Source organism: Aedes aegypti, chromosome 2 (assembly GCF_002204515.2).
Source record: "Aedes aegypti strain LVP_AGWG chromosome 2, AaegL5.0 Primary Assembly, whole genome shotgun sequence".
NCBI lineage: Eukaryota > Metazoa > Arthropoda > Insecta > Diptera > Culicidae > Aedes > Aedes aegypti.
In genome coordinates, this window is record NC_035108.1 from 73,201,971 (window position 1) to 73,216,048 (window position 14,078).

Consider the following 14,078-nt stretch of genomic DNA (forward strand, 5'->3'; position numbering starts at 1 on the left):
AGAAAAGTAAACCTTCTGACATTTTTTTTTTCATCGATTTTAGAGTCGTAAATTCTTGGTTTGAATGATTTCTTATCAAAACCAAGGTCTACTCGCCAAACCTATTCAGCAATATAACGCTGAAATTCGCTGAGCTTAAGCGTTCAGCAACAATTTGGCGAAAATCGGCAAAAAAGTTGCTAAAATTCAGCATGCTGACAATGAGCATCATTTGCTGAAAAATTCATCAAGGCGAAATACAGCAACATTTTGCTGAATCCACTAAAAAAAATTTTGGTTTGAAAAACAAATCCATACTGCTACAATATTTAACTCCATTTCATTCACATCGTTTTTTTTTTGCCAAACTGTTATGTGCTTCCGTCGGCTTTTTAGCGTCTACACTTTGAACACAGCTTTTCGAGTCCAATTAGCACCTTTTCACAGATAAAACGAAAATATCATTTGCCCTCATGGCACAAAACAACACTTTTTCAGAAATAAACCACAACTTCTGCTAACAGCTTCAAAACAATTAGCCTCACTTCGTTAGCGCTCGTCACTGTTTTTTCCCTCCTCATCCCCGTTCCTCATCGAAAAACACTAGAAATTTTACCACCAGTCGTACGTCCGCGTCTGTACTGCGGCAAGGAACCCCGAACAAAAAACCACACTCGAAATTACTTTCACCTTTCCCCCTGGTGGGCTTCCTTTTCGGCTAAACTCAAGAAGCCTTGCTGCACTTTTTTGTGGCTTTTTGGCCGCTTCTTCGCTTCCTTCGTCCGACCGATCAACCGACCCGAAAAGGTGTCAATTTTGATCTTCCTCGCCCTTCTTTCTAGAACACATCTTAAAGGTCGAGGAGGAGACAACCGAGTCGCAGTCCTCATCGCCGGCATGTGTGACAGGTGAAAAGTTTTAATGTTGCATTTTTTTTTGTTGATTGGTGACTCAATGACAGGTCCTTTTAATAGGGCTGATTTTGATAGGAGTGGATAAATTTTAGAGCAGTGTCACCTGCTCGACTTTCGGGGGAAGAAATTCTTACCGTGGATGGAAGTTGTTCGATGAATCACATTGCGCTGGATTTTGAGTTGTCCATGATTGAGACTGGAACACCTCACTTTGGATAATCCCAGTAGGCCGGGGTGTACACCGTAATTATCACTGCACACTCAGTCACATATCACTTTGATCGATTTCAACGCAGAGGATTGTCATTTGAGGCGCGCTAACTCAGGAATCGGATTCGCGATTTTTTTCCATGGCGTACTCGTTAATGACGATCAAACGACTAGGGTTCACGAATTTCACGATTATGTATTCTTCTAATTCAGGCTAGCGTTTCGCCAAGCCTTCCGATGCACACTGATTTTCGTTTTAGTTTGCTTATTTTTCACTTTTTCCACCGTGGTATACTTTCAGGAGCGACGACAGCGAATGTGACGTTTTGCACACCAGTTTCGTGTGTTGTAACCAGGCACAGTAGGCTAGTAATAGATATATAGTTCTTGATGGTGGTTCTGTTCCACGATCCACACTTGCTGCGCTCCACCGAGCAACTGCCAGAGCAAAAACGACGTTGACTGCACGAAAGGCTCCACCACACTCAGTCCAGTTCTCCGAGGGGTTCCGGGGGTCGACTCGGCGCTCTCTTTCTAGCCATTTCCGACACCAAGTGTGTGCTGGTGATCCAAGTGCACGCGATCCAAGCTCCAACCAGAAACCGTCCACCCGGTGCGAATGTCTGCGAACGAATGAAAAGGAAAATTTCTGTTAAAATGCTGTTTTGTGACGACGGTGGCGGCCACCGACTGCCGCCGCCAACTCACTTCGGCTGGCAATCAAACACTCACACAATCGTGCAACCGTCGATGCTAAGTGCAGGAGGGAGAGGGAGTTGCGGTCGGTTTGGTGGGCGCGAGCGCGAAGCAAATATGAACGGTTACGCGATAAAGCGAGAAGGGAGACAGGCACTTGCCAGAGCGCGCGTTCGAAGTAAAGGCAATCTAGCAATCGTGGGGTTCGTAATGCGTTGGTGTGCGCTTGTGTTGCTACACGACTTCGTGTACGGATACGGGACTATTCGTACGTGACTACACGTCGTGTCCGTACACGAAGGAGCGCCTGCGCTCTGGCAAGTTGAATCGCAGATGGCGGTGGCGTTGCGAGGACCGTTGGAGGGGTCGCCCGATTGGGAGTGTGAGTAGTCGAGCCTCGCACATGTTCGAAGTTCGACGAGAGCGACAGAGAGGGGCCCGTAGGCGTTCGGAGAGAAGAACTTGTATGACTTCATCCGCATTTGCGCGTCGTCGTGGCAGAAATCGTGTGTGAGGGATTTTTCCACATATCGGGATGACCCCTCTACCCACTGATTCACACCCTTCTCCGTGCCCGCAGCTCGTGTAGATTTGTCCCACACCCTAACCCGAGGCAGAAAATGGAAGTTCCAAAATCTCCTTGAACCCCTCGCATCGATTATCCACACAGTTTAAAAACAGACACTTTTTCCCGTTCCCTCCCCCGACCCAACCCCGACCGAATTATTCATATTAAATTTACTAATTATTCAGCCGAATACGGGTCAAACCACCCCGCCCCTCTCGCCTAGCGACTGTCTGGAGGAACCGTCTCTAACTTGGTTTGGTTCCGATTTGGCACGCATAGTGAGGATGACGTAGTCGCAGAAATTTGTGCACGCACACCGGAGTCCCGAACCTTCGGCACGCAGATCGCAGCCGAAAATAAAAACTCGTGATAATTATGTTAATTAGCATTCATTGCCCCCTCGGCACGATGTGAGTGAGGCACAGCACTACTAGCCCAAATCGAGGCGGTAGCGGAAATTTGGCGGTTTTTTTCCGTTCGATGTCGTGCTTGCAAAAATCTACAACACTGGACTAATTGATGTGATTTTGGTTTTCGGTGTTGTTGTACCTTGCTCGAATTTTATTATGGTTTTCTTTTGCCGCTTGGGCTGCAGCGATGCCAGATCTACGGAATTGAGAAAAATACTATGAATCAACTCTATCGAAGCAGTCTCTAGCTATTCGATTCAAGTGAGGAAGCAAAGGGTGCCGCCAATCGTGGTCAGTATTTTTGAATTTGATAGATATTGACAGAAAATACCAAAATATACCAGCAAGAATTTTGCCAGAGATTGTGCTGTATAAATTCGTTTGAGTTCCTTTAAAAGTTTTTTTTGCAATTTCTCTTCGTAATAGTCTGTTTTTCATCACGCCAATCTGTCATGAAACGGCCTACTTTCCTGCACTTAAGAATGCAGTGCGGGAATAGCCATTACGCAATTGAAACCAGTGCTGTAATGATTCATTACGCAACGCTTTCTCATTACGCAACTGTTTAGAGTTGCGTTATGAATCATAATCATAACAGTACAAATTTTGATAGAAGTCGATTTTTACAGCACGAGTCGTAAATTTGCGACGACATCATTCTGCAACTTGTTCTGTAAACTACTATCACAAAACTATTGAGCATTTTGCAGAAAATTTTTACACAGTGAATATTTGCACACCTCACTCATCAGTCTAACAGCATGCTTTGATAATAACTTTGTTCGTCTTTGTTTTGATTCAGCGTTATTGAATTAGTGATTAAGCCCTTACATAATTGACTTATCCACCGGTGAACTAAATTCGATCGATCCAGGAGTGCAATCCGAACATTGCCAGAAACGCTACCGAAAGAATGCTATAGTGCATTCACACCTTTTGATGACGAGTTGAGTTCGTTCCTCAACTAGACTATTTCAATGAACTGTTAAACAACGACAAGATCAAGTTGATGAAAGTTCTTCCGTCAGGAGGAATGCCGATTCAATAATCGATTACATCCTGAATCTGTTGTAAACTGATGCTGGATACGATTTAGATGATTCTATCATTTTAGATCCAGAAACAATAGTTTTCCAAAGGAAAACTTCCCAATGAGCCTTACGACTGCTGACTGTTGTAAAATGCTTATCCCCTTCCCAAATCTCCCGGTTGCCTTTCGCGCTTTCAAGGGCCATGTAAAAGGAAAAATGTAAAAGAATTCTGTTAGTGGGGTGTAGCTGGCAATACGGTGGAGACTTTTTACATCAATGCTGGTTGCTTTCAAATAGGGTAGAAGCACCGGTTTTGGCGAGCCTAAGAGAAAATGTCGATAAAAATTAAATGGGAAGCCGTTTTTATACTACAAATATGTCAAATGCAAGCTTCCAATCCATATTATGTGTATAAAATATCAAAACTGAGCTTTAACCATTTTTTTCGTTTTGAAAATCCCGTTGGTTAATATAGGCCAACGGAACCAGTTTCGGCCAGAGATTTAACTTCGGTTCCTAAACTGGCCATTCGCATTGATTTCTCATAAGAGTGGCTAAATTTGGAGTGCCCTGGCCAAATTAGGTGTATGGGAGTTAAAATTATAAGCAAAATGATTTGTTTTCCTTATGTTTTGAATCAATTTAGACGAGTAAATGAATGTAGCTCTATCATGTGAATGTGATCTACTGAACACAAAAGGTTTCATGCTGATTGGCTATATATAACGGTGTATAATCCTCTATGGCTACAACTGGCGTATGGCCAAAACCGGTGCTTCTACCCATACCACACCGAAGTTTTCACCTAATCTATTTGACTGTTTTGAATTGATTTGAAACGTCATGCAAAGCTTTCAAACCATACGCCTGCTGATGTCAATGAGTGTGCAAATTGCCTCCAGCTCATGAACAATTTCATTAGAATCTAAAAATTCGTGCAACGGTCAATACATTCAGGAAGTCTTCTAGGCATTAGGTTTCTAAATTTTTCAGGTAGGTCTGGTTATCATGCATATTCTTGACGACACGCCAAGAAAAAAATAGTGAGGATATTAGTGAGGGCGGGATTCTAACATAAGTGGTGAAAAAGATTAGACATGCATCCAATTCTACTCAGATGTAATTCAGAGGAATATAAACATTTTTAAATTCATGTTGAAATAATCATTTATCACAATAAAACAACTTCTTACGGTAAAACAGGTTGAAATCCAATTTAAAGGCACAAATCTCACAAAACAAGCAACAAGAAAAATTAAATTTTAATGTAAGCTTTGGGCATTACATAAAAAGCTTCAAATAAGAATAGCAGGAAGATTTGTTTACTGTTTCATCATCTCCACACAAGTCGGTCATTTTTGGATTACTTATTTTTTCTCCTTAACTTAAATAGGTTTTCAATGTAACTCTATTGTTTGTTGTAAACATTTTCCACATTAAGATTATTCGAATTTTCTCAGCAACTATTTTGCTAACTTTTGTCGAGGAAAAAATTTCAGCCAAAACTTATTCTTATTTCTATGTTTGTAAGAACAATAAGTGTGGTGTCCAGTCTCGCGTCACGTCTTGTGAGTGTATTCTGCAAAACTTCTATTATCACGAAGTGCAGTAATATTTTTTTTCGAAATATTACATTGACCACACTAAATGTGCACGTTTTGCTTTCTATTAGAAATCTGTACTTACAATTTGATTTAAATGTGAAAATAATCCTTATATTTTCGCATAGTTTTTGAAAAATGATGTATAAACTCGTTTTGAACAAACGAATTTGGATTTTTTGTTATTGATATTTACATTCCATTTTCCTTGATTGAATTGTTAAATAGATTTTTTCGCATCCCACCATAACCTTGGCTCTCGCAACCCCCGAGCTGTCAGCGCCTCGATTTGAATATACTGTAAAAAGCGAGCTGACGAGACGTTGTGGGGTCGCGAAAACCAAGCTTGGGAAACGATGCTTTAAGGTGAAACATCTCGAAATCCAAAGATGGTCGGCACAATGGCCGACATGTGCACCTACTCACGATTTCAAAGGCACAACACTGGAGAAATAGTTGGTAAACGTTTTTGATCTTCTTATTTTAAGCTTTCTGCTAGTGCACAATGTCAAAATAAAAAGTACACTGATGTTGGATGCTTTCTTTGTGAGATTTGTGCCTTTAAAGTTTTAGTGTAATCTTAGAAGTTGATTCAGAACCGTTTCACCTTAAGATGTATACGGAAAGAAGCCACGCATGGACTTTTTATGAGCATTAATCTAGAACATCGGATTGGGCTCTGCGTTGAAAATGTTAAATAAATCTCGCGTTAAAAATGACCCAAAATTAACTCAAAATGACATTGAGAGGCTCTCTTTGTCTACTTCATCTTTAACCTTTGCGTCCCTCACCCATTTTTACAATCACATTTTTGTGATCGTCTTGTGATAATTTTCAGACGATTTCAATATAATTTTGACACAACACCACACTACTATTCAAGTTTCGTGACCTGTGCTTGGAACCTCAGTCCAGGTGGTTGATTTTGGATTTATACGTATGTTCCGTTGAGTCTGTCCGAAGGTCATTAGAGACATTTCCATCACTCTTTTGCACAGATCAAGCAAAACTATAGTGTTTGGAATCGAGTTATAAACCATTAGTATATTTCAACTCTTTTAATTCATTCTGGCCGGTTCTGGAATCCTTGGAACCGGTACCTGGGGCATCCATTGGGAATCTAAATTTGATCAGCACAAACCATATCATGTGACACACCCGTTTGCAAGATCTACAACTCATATTGAGTAATTGTATGTAACATAGAGCCAATTCCGGAACCCTGGAAAAGGACTTCAATACGATTGCAAATACTATCATGCAACTTATCAATGTTCAAGATTTTTCGCAAGAGGTATAATACGATGCGGATTGAGTAATTGTATGCAACATAGTATCATTGACAAGTACTTCCGGGATGTTCTGGAGTCGATTCAGGGACCATAATTCGATGATTTCAAACCCTATCATGCGATGATTGTGCAATTTTTTCCCATATGTCGTATCCCCGAATACAAGTTCTCCGAATGACCATATTCCCCGAATGACCGTTTCCCCGACAAGTGGTGCAGTTTAAATAGGTGCTATAATAGTCTTCAGTGGCTGGATGGTAAACGAGAAAGAACGATTAGCAATCAAAAGAAGGAGGTGTTCTGTCATTCTCGACTATACACATGTTTGCAAAAATACTGGGGACGGTAAAACTCGAAACAACCGTCAATTAAATAAAGAAGGGTGCAGTTCGTTCTTCTTCTTCTTCTTTCTGGCGTTACGTCCCCACTGGGACAGAGCCTGCTTCTCAGCTTAGTGTTCTTTTGAGCACTTCCACAGTTATTAACTGAGAGCTTACTATGCCAATGACCATTTTTGCATGCGTATATCGTGTGGCAGGTACGAAGATACTCTATGCCCTGGGAAGTCGAGAAAATTTCCAACCCGAAAAGATCCTCGACCAGTGGGATTCGAACCCACGACCCTCAGCTTGGTCTTGCTGAATAGCTGCGCGTTTACCGCTACGGCTATCTGGGCCCCGCAGTTCGTTCACCACCCTCAAATGTATAAAGTTATAGCAATTATGAGTGCCAAAAACTTTTTGTGGGAATTGGGCTATTCGGGGAAGCGGGATATTTGGGGAACTGGCATTCGAAGAACTAGCATTCGGGGTAACGACATTAGGGGAAAAGTAGCACAACCCATCCGAGTAACTGCAGTCATCGATTTCTATTTTCGCTGATAACTTGAGCAGATCAATGTTATCGATTGCCAACCTTTTGTCAATTTTGATAGAAAAAATATCTAAAAATATAGCTCCAAAGAACAGCCTATGCATAAAAGAAGGTGAAATTTATTTAAATTTTAAATCAACAGTTTTTATCCCTAACCAAACGATTTCATGCCAAATGACCATTACGCCAAACAACTTTATGCCAAAGAGCTTTACGCCAAACGATTTTATGCCAAATGACCTACCACCGTAATAACAATAACTGGTTTTGCATCATGTTAAAAAAAACAATATTTGAAAAAAGGTTAAATTTGAGATGAATACAGTCATACCTCAATATAACGTAATCTCCTTATAACATTACTCGCTATTAAGTACCTTTTAGCTCAATAGAACGTAATTTTTGTTTTTGGTTCCCATTTATTTTAACAATTTTTATTTTAAACATTCTTTATGAAGTGAAACATACATTCTTCACGATTAAATCACCAACCAATATCAAATCAGATCAATGCCAACGTTTACTATCGTGAATGTCGATTGCTTGAAGCTTAACAATTACAAAAAAAAAATCAATATTTTCGGATTTAATGATACTTGTAGTATAAACAGTCCAAAAACAGTGTTTTACAAAATCCGTCAGATGGCTGTTTACGACTAGTCCAAAACATTAGTTTTATTGACGCGGAGAACGAGAAGTCGGAAAATGAACAACTTTGCAGGAGAAAATTTTTTTTTTGCTAAGACGCCCCTCCTATCAAGAGGTAAAACTGATCTCACTCAGGTTTATTTTATCTAGATCGAATCTGAAGGAGTCAAAATGTAGTTAAAAATATTCCATAATACTTTGTCGAAAACACCAAACCACTAAGATGCATATCTAGAGTACTAGAGGTTTTGACCGTCTTAAACAGCGATTTTTCCCAGTGTTGGACGCAAGCCCATTAAAATTGTTGAGAAATCCTCGGAGGAATTATAGAAGAAATCTGTTTTTTTGAAAAAAAAAGCATGTTGAAGAAGCTTCAGAAGTCTTTGTCAGAATTTCGAAATGAATTTCAGATGTACATCTTGGAAACTCTCCAGACAAAAATTAGAAAATATCCTAGTCATTTATTTTTTAAGAAGCCTGAATTAATCCCAAGATAAACATTTAAGTTTTAGAATTCTTGAATCTCTTATTTACAAAATTCTATGGAAGCTACTAGCGTTAATTTGAAAAACATAATAATGGTGATTTCGAAAAGCGTCGTTTTGAGAATACGGAATTGATACGTTTTGAAAATGAATACCGGGTACCCCCGTTGGTTTGACCACATTTCTCGCGGAACATTACTAAAGGACCTATCTAACATTGAGAGGCTCTCTTTGTTTACTTTCTCTTTCATTAATAACTGAGTCACATTAACCTCTTCTGTTGCGTTTTTTGTATGAAACGCTAGTCAAGGGAATTGACTTTCGATCTATAGTGAAAAACTTCCCAAAATCATTAGTATTCCACTGTTATAATCGAAAGAGAACGAGAGAGGAGAGAATCTCTCATTTGTACATAGGTCCTTTAGTAATGTTCCGCGAGATTTAATCTGAACACTTTTTAATTCGTACCCCGCTAATTTGCACATCGTTCAGATTAAAATAGTTCAAACGTCATTTAGCTCATGGAACGGAGTAAAGTGGAATGGAACGCTGTGGAACGGATCGCAGAATCAAAAAAAAAACAGTGAAAGAGGTAACCAGAAATACGTTTCTAGGGTGACTAGATGTTCAAATTAAAAATGAACCCCGATGGTTTGCATGAGGTACCGTTCAAATAAACGGGGGTGTACGGTACCTAGCAGGATCAGAGCGGAATGTCTAGAGCTTTGTTTATGAAATACGATGAATCGATATTCTAAGTTTGTTAACTTGTCAGAGCTAAGTCTGTTTGAATGCTCATTCGAGATCTCCAGTGTTCTATCAAAATTATAAACTTCTTTTTACATTCCTAGCTAGGGTTTCGATCTAACCGTTATTATTCGTCGTTTCAAGCTTAAAACTTTCCACTTAGGCGTATATTCAAACTAACCATGTTGCAGATTCATTTTCCAAGTGTGTTTATGAAAACTGTTATGGTTAGTCCATTTGTACATATGCCAAAAATGCACTAAACTATTGCATTTCGATAAATAACTTCAGTTAAGTTATCCACTTTGCATTATATTTCATTTTGCTGAAGGAATGGAGGGAGATTCCCGTAAGTCTTGATATTACATTTCAGAACATTTTTCATACTGTTTAAGGTGAAGATGAATCGAAGCCAAACTTCAAATTTTCAAGAGCACGGATCTGGAGAACCAGGCATCTGTTTAAGTTGAAATCTTAATCGATTGGTCACTAGCTGGTGGTGTTGTATTTTGACCACTCACAATAGCAACGGTTTGCGACCTAAATGAAAAAAGATACGACGAATAGAGGCAATGGTAAGCAGTAATTTCTGTGCATTATTTTCAATAAACGATCAAGATTTACGAATATATTATTGCTCAATACGGAATCCGTCTTGGGAAACTATTGTTTAGCACCGGTTTGTAACAGCAATGAGTAAATTGCAGGTTCTTACTGTTCAAAGCTTAATACGATGGATATTAGCACATCACTCTACTTCGAATTATTGTCCTCTGGCTATAGAACCTCAAGTTCAAGATCAAGCTAGTGTGATTTTTCAACATAATTTGGATTAATTCCAATAGAACATATATCATATGCAGTGTTGGGAAAAATTCAATTTCTCATAACTCACGTTTGAGATTTTTCATGCGCGAGTTGTCAATCACGTAACTCAGCAGTCAAAAAATCATGGATGAGTTGGCTCACCTGTTTGGCTCATTGTCTCGTATTTCCACAGTTTACTCGTACGTGGCAATAATTTCTTGTTAGTCTGGAGCATTATAGTAATCCTTTCTAACCTAAACAACAACATTCGGTTGTCACGAGTTTTTGACGGGTTTTGTGACTGAATCATTTTTTTACGGTTTGAGTTGATTGAGTGATTTTGCATCAAAATCTCAAGCGTGAGATTTGCGAAGCAGATCTGTGATGAGTTTGCACTTACGTATTGATTGAGATTTGATTGTGAGTCTATCAACACTGATCATATATAGTCAAAATTTTCGTAATCAAATCTCCAACAATCTGGCATCGCTGGATGGCTGTCTCTACTCTGTATTATGAGGGGAGCAACAGTTCTCGAGGTCGCGGTCAAATTAAACACAACGGCTAAAACAGCGCAAATTATTCAGCCATAATAAATGAGCGAATGTCACACGCAAACGTCAACTGTCAGGTTGACAGTTGTTGTTGTTTGCATTGGGTTTTCGTTGATTGTGAAAAGTGCAAATGCGCTCCTAATTAGGGCCCGGTTGATTGCTTGTTTTATCGGACCTCTTTTGCAACATTTGACCAAATGTCGGACCGAAACTGTGCCACTTTCGGAGCATTGTCATCTACGCTTTAACGACCCATGTCCCAATTCGAATTGCGCTCGGTTCGCTGACCTCGCGCTGATTAAAAGTTTTACGATGCCGCCGCGCGCGAGAAACCCTTCAGCGCTCGCAGGAACCGCTTCCCAGTATGTAGGTATGCTGCGACGTTGCGACAGCTTCCTATTCGCGCAACAAGTGAAATTCGCGCGCTTCCAGAAATAATCGCGCGGACATGGCGAACCCTGCTGGCCCGCGGGCTGCCGATGACGATGGCGGTGTGATCGTATAATTTTTGGACGTGCAATTAATTGAAGATTAAAGCTGCTGCAGTGCCAAACGGCAATGGCGGCATCAACAAAGTTTTGGCGTGGAACGAACGTCGTTGACGAAGACCGGAGTAGACGCGGAGATGACTCCGTGGATGACATTTGGCAAACTGGCAGAGGCGGCGGCGATTACCCCGGAGCAGTGGATATTGCCCGAAATTAATTGCGCTTGCGGTTTTATTAGATATGAAAACGACCGGCTGTCGAGAGCTGACACATCTGGGTTGGCTACGTTTGGATGGTAAGCGGGGATGGACATTATGAGGAGAGAGGATTATGTTTGCTTACGTACGTGGCAAATGTACATTACAATTTGTGCTGGCATGGTGGATAACTGTGCCAAAATTAGGTGATTAAGCTGGGCATTATATGATGGTTAACAATGTTGTTCACATTTGAAACAAGTCAATTGAAATCTCTATAGGGCATTGAATCAGAACGATAATTTCAAATTTCGAATCTAAAAGAAACTCAACGAATCCCGCAAAAGTTTTGTGCCGCGAGCCGAAATGTGCAGGGATATGGATGAATGTATTTCGACAGATGAACGCGCCATCTCACGATTGAAAGCCGGAAGCAGCACTATAATGAACACCTGATTGGATGAGAGGCAGAAAACCAAGATAGCAGGAAGGATGGCTTCATCGATGTGGTGGATGAAGAAAACGTGCTAATTCCTTCAAAAAGTGAAGTTTAGGGTGCAAGGTGTAGTTCAAAGTGGTAAGTTGAAATGTGAGAGCGAACACTATTTTTAACTACATACAAAGGTATCGACCGTGATAATTATATTATTGAAATTGTTTACCGGCATATCGGTCTATTTTGCTCGAAGTAAGAGGGAGCATGGAGACGAAAGCAATGAATACTAGATGGATAGGTACCGTAAAGGAACGGCGAGAGAAATTGGATTAGATGTTGAAGAGGGCATACCATATGAAACAGTATTACTTGTGGCTAACATCCCCTATGGGAACGGCTTGGTGTGTTTTTGGAATGACACTACCAATGCGTTATCGAACTCGTTTGAAACTTTGTCCTTTTCTCTGTCATATGTGCAGCATTTCGCAAGAAGGTGCCATGAAGAAGTGGTAACTTTGTTGGAGCAGAATCTTTGAAGGTGAAATGCAATGGTTTTTAAAGTGATAGTACAGTCAAATTTACATGAGTCGATATCTGAAGGGGCCATCGACTCATGGAAATATCTAGTCGCGGATCAGAACTATATAGTTGTTCAACCAAATGTATTTTTTGCTTCTAGGGCTCATCGATTTGGGACATTTTTCACAACGTGTATACTGCTGGAATTGATTACCTTTATTTTTCCCCTTTCTAGTGTTTTTTTTTTAAATATAAATAATATTACTTTGAAAAGTTATACACTAGTTGTATCGTTGCGAACTTTCCGTTACGGTTCTTACCAGTTTTATTGATTTGATTAGGTCGATTTTATACAATTTCATATTCACAGCAACGGAAGAGCGAACAACATTTTATGGAATTTTTAATATTGTACATCTCAAAATCCATCAATCCCTCGACCGATTTTTTTCGTTATGGTTGCAAATGAAAGGAGCCGATGTTTTTGTTTTAGAATTGTACTATGCTTTAAGAACTGAAGTGAAATATTGAATTTCAAAATTGTTTCAGTCTGGCAGAAGTTCCAATTACATCCAGCTTTTTACGCTGGCTATAAAACGAAAAGGGGTGATTAGATTTTGACATTTCTTGCCTTCGATTTTATAGCAAAGCCATAGCAGGCCATGATCTAAGTTTATTAATTGGATTGTCAAAAATTTTCACAATTCTTGTTATGAAATTTTCCACATTAGAGGTTTACAATTAGTTTTATGTTTTAGCTATTTTAGACACTATCTATTTTTATATTTTAGGTAACCAGAAGATCAAACATCTACAACGAATGACGATAAATGTACGAATATGGGATAGTTGATGTATTCAAATTAAATTAAATATAGGGAGTAGGGAATATGTTGCAGAAGATGCTGGTTTTTTTTGGAGAACCCCTTTTGATGTTTATTATTTTATGCACACTAAACTATGATCATACACAACACCTAGCTTCATGTTGTGTAATTCACTAATGGTGGTAAGCTCCATCGAAGTTAATACGCCAATCGCGTATTAACTTCGATGGAGCTTACCACCATAAGACCACAAAGACATACTAAGAGGTTTCAAGCTTCTCCAAATTCGGCCAAATCATATAACATCGAATCAAAAAGCCAAACTCTACTACCTACAGATTGAATTGGCCATCGCAAATTCTAAACATCCGATGAAGATGTTACTATTATTATGCCAGAGACAATGAGTGACAAGAAGATATAATTTTTCATCGATCTATTTTGACCTGATATTGCTCTCTACATCCTTAAGAACCTTTTTAAAATGGCTTTTTAAAACGGATATTTACGGTTTGCTTTCCAGCCAGTGGCATCATTAGAAGTAACTCGCCGATTAGTGATTGGAAAAATGTCCGAGCATATAGTCGCTTCAATGGGTCATTGAAATAAAACACCGCTATAAAAAGCACAGATAGCGCCACCGTAGTTTTGTATGTTTGACATAAAAGCGATGCTGTCACAATGTCACAATGTTAAACCACATATACGACAGCGCCACTCTTTTGATGCGGTGCCAAAAGATTTACCTTCAATGATCCATTAGCAGTTCTGGTTAGCAGCTCCTACTCCCAAGCTA

General features: G+C 39.7%; 1 long non-coding RNA gene across 1 annotated transcript in view; it reads right to left on the minus strand.

The window, feature by feature from the left end:
* The window catches only part of LOC110675652, a 135,949-nt gene that overhangs the window by 81,441 nt on the left and 40,430 nt on the right, over nt 1-14,078 (minus strand). The window contains exon 2 of the long non-coding RNA XR_002499677.1: nt 1,028-1,726. This is a non-coding gene — a long non-coding RNA (uncharacterized LOC110675652). The remainder of the gene's footprint in view (nt 1-1,027; nt 1,727-14,078) is intronic.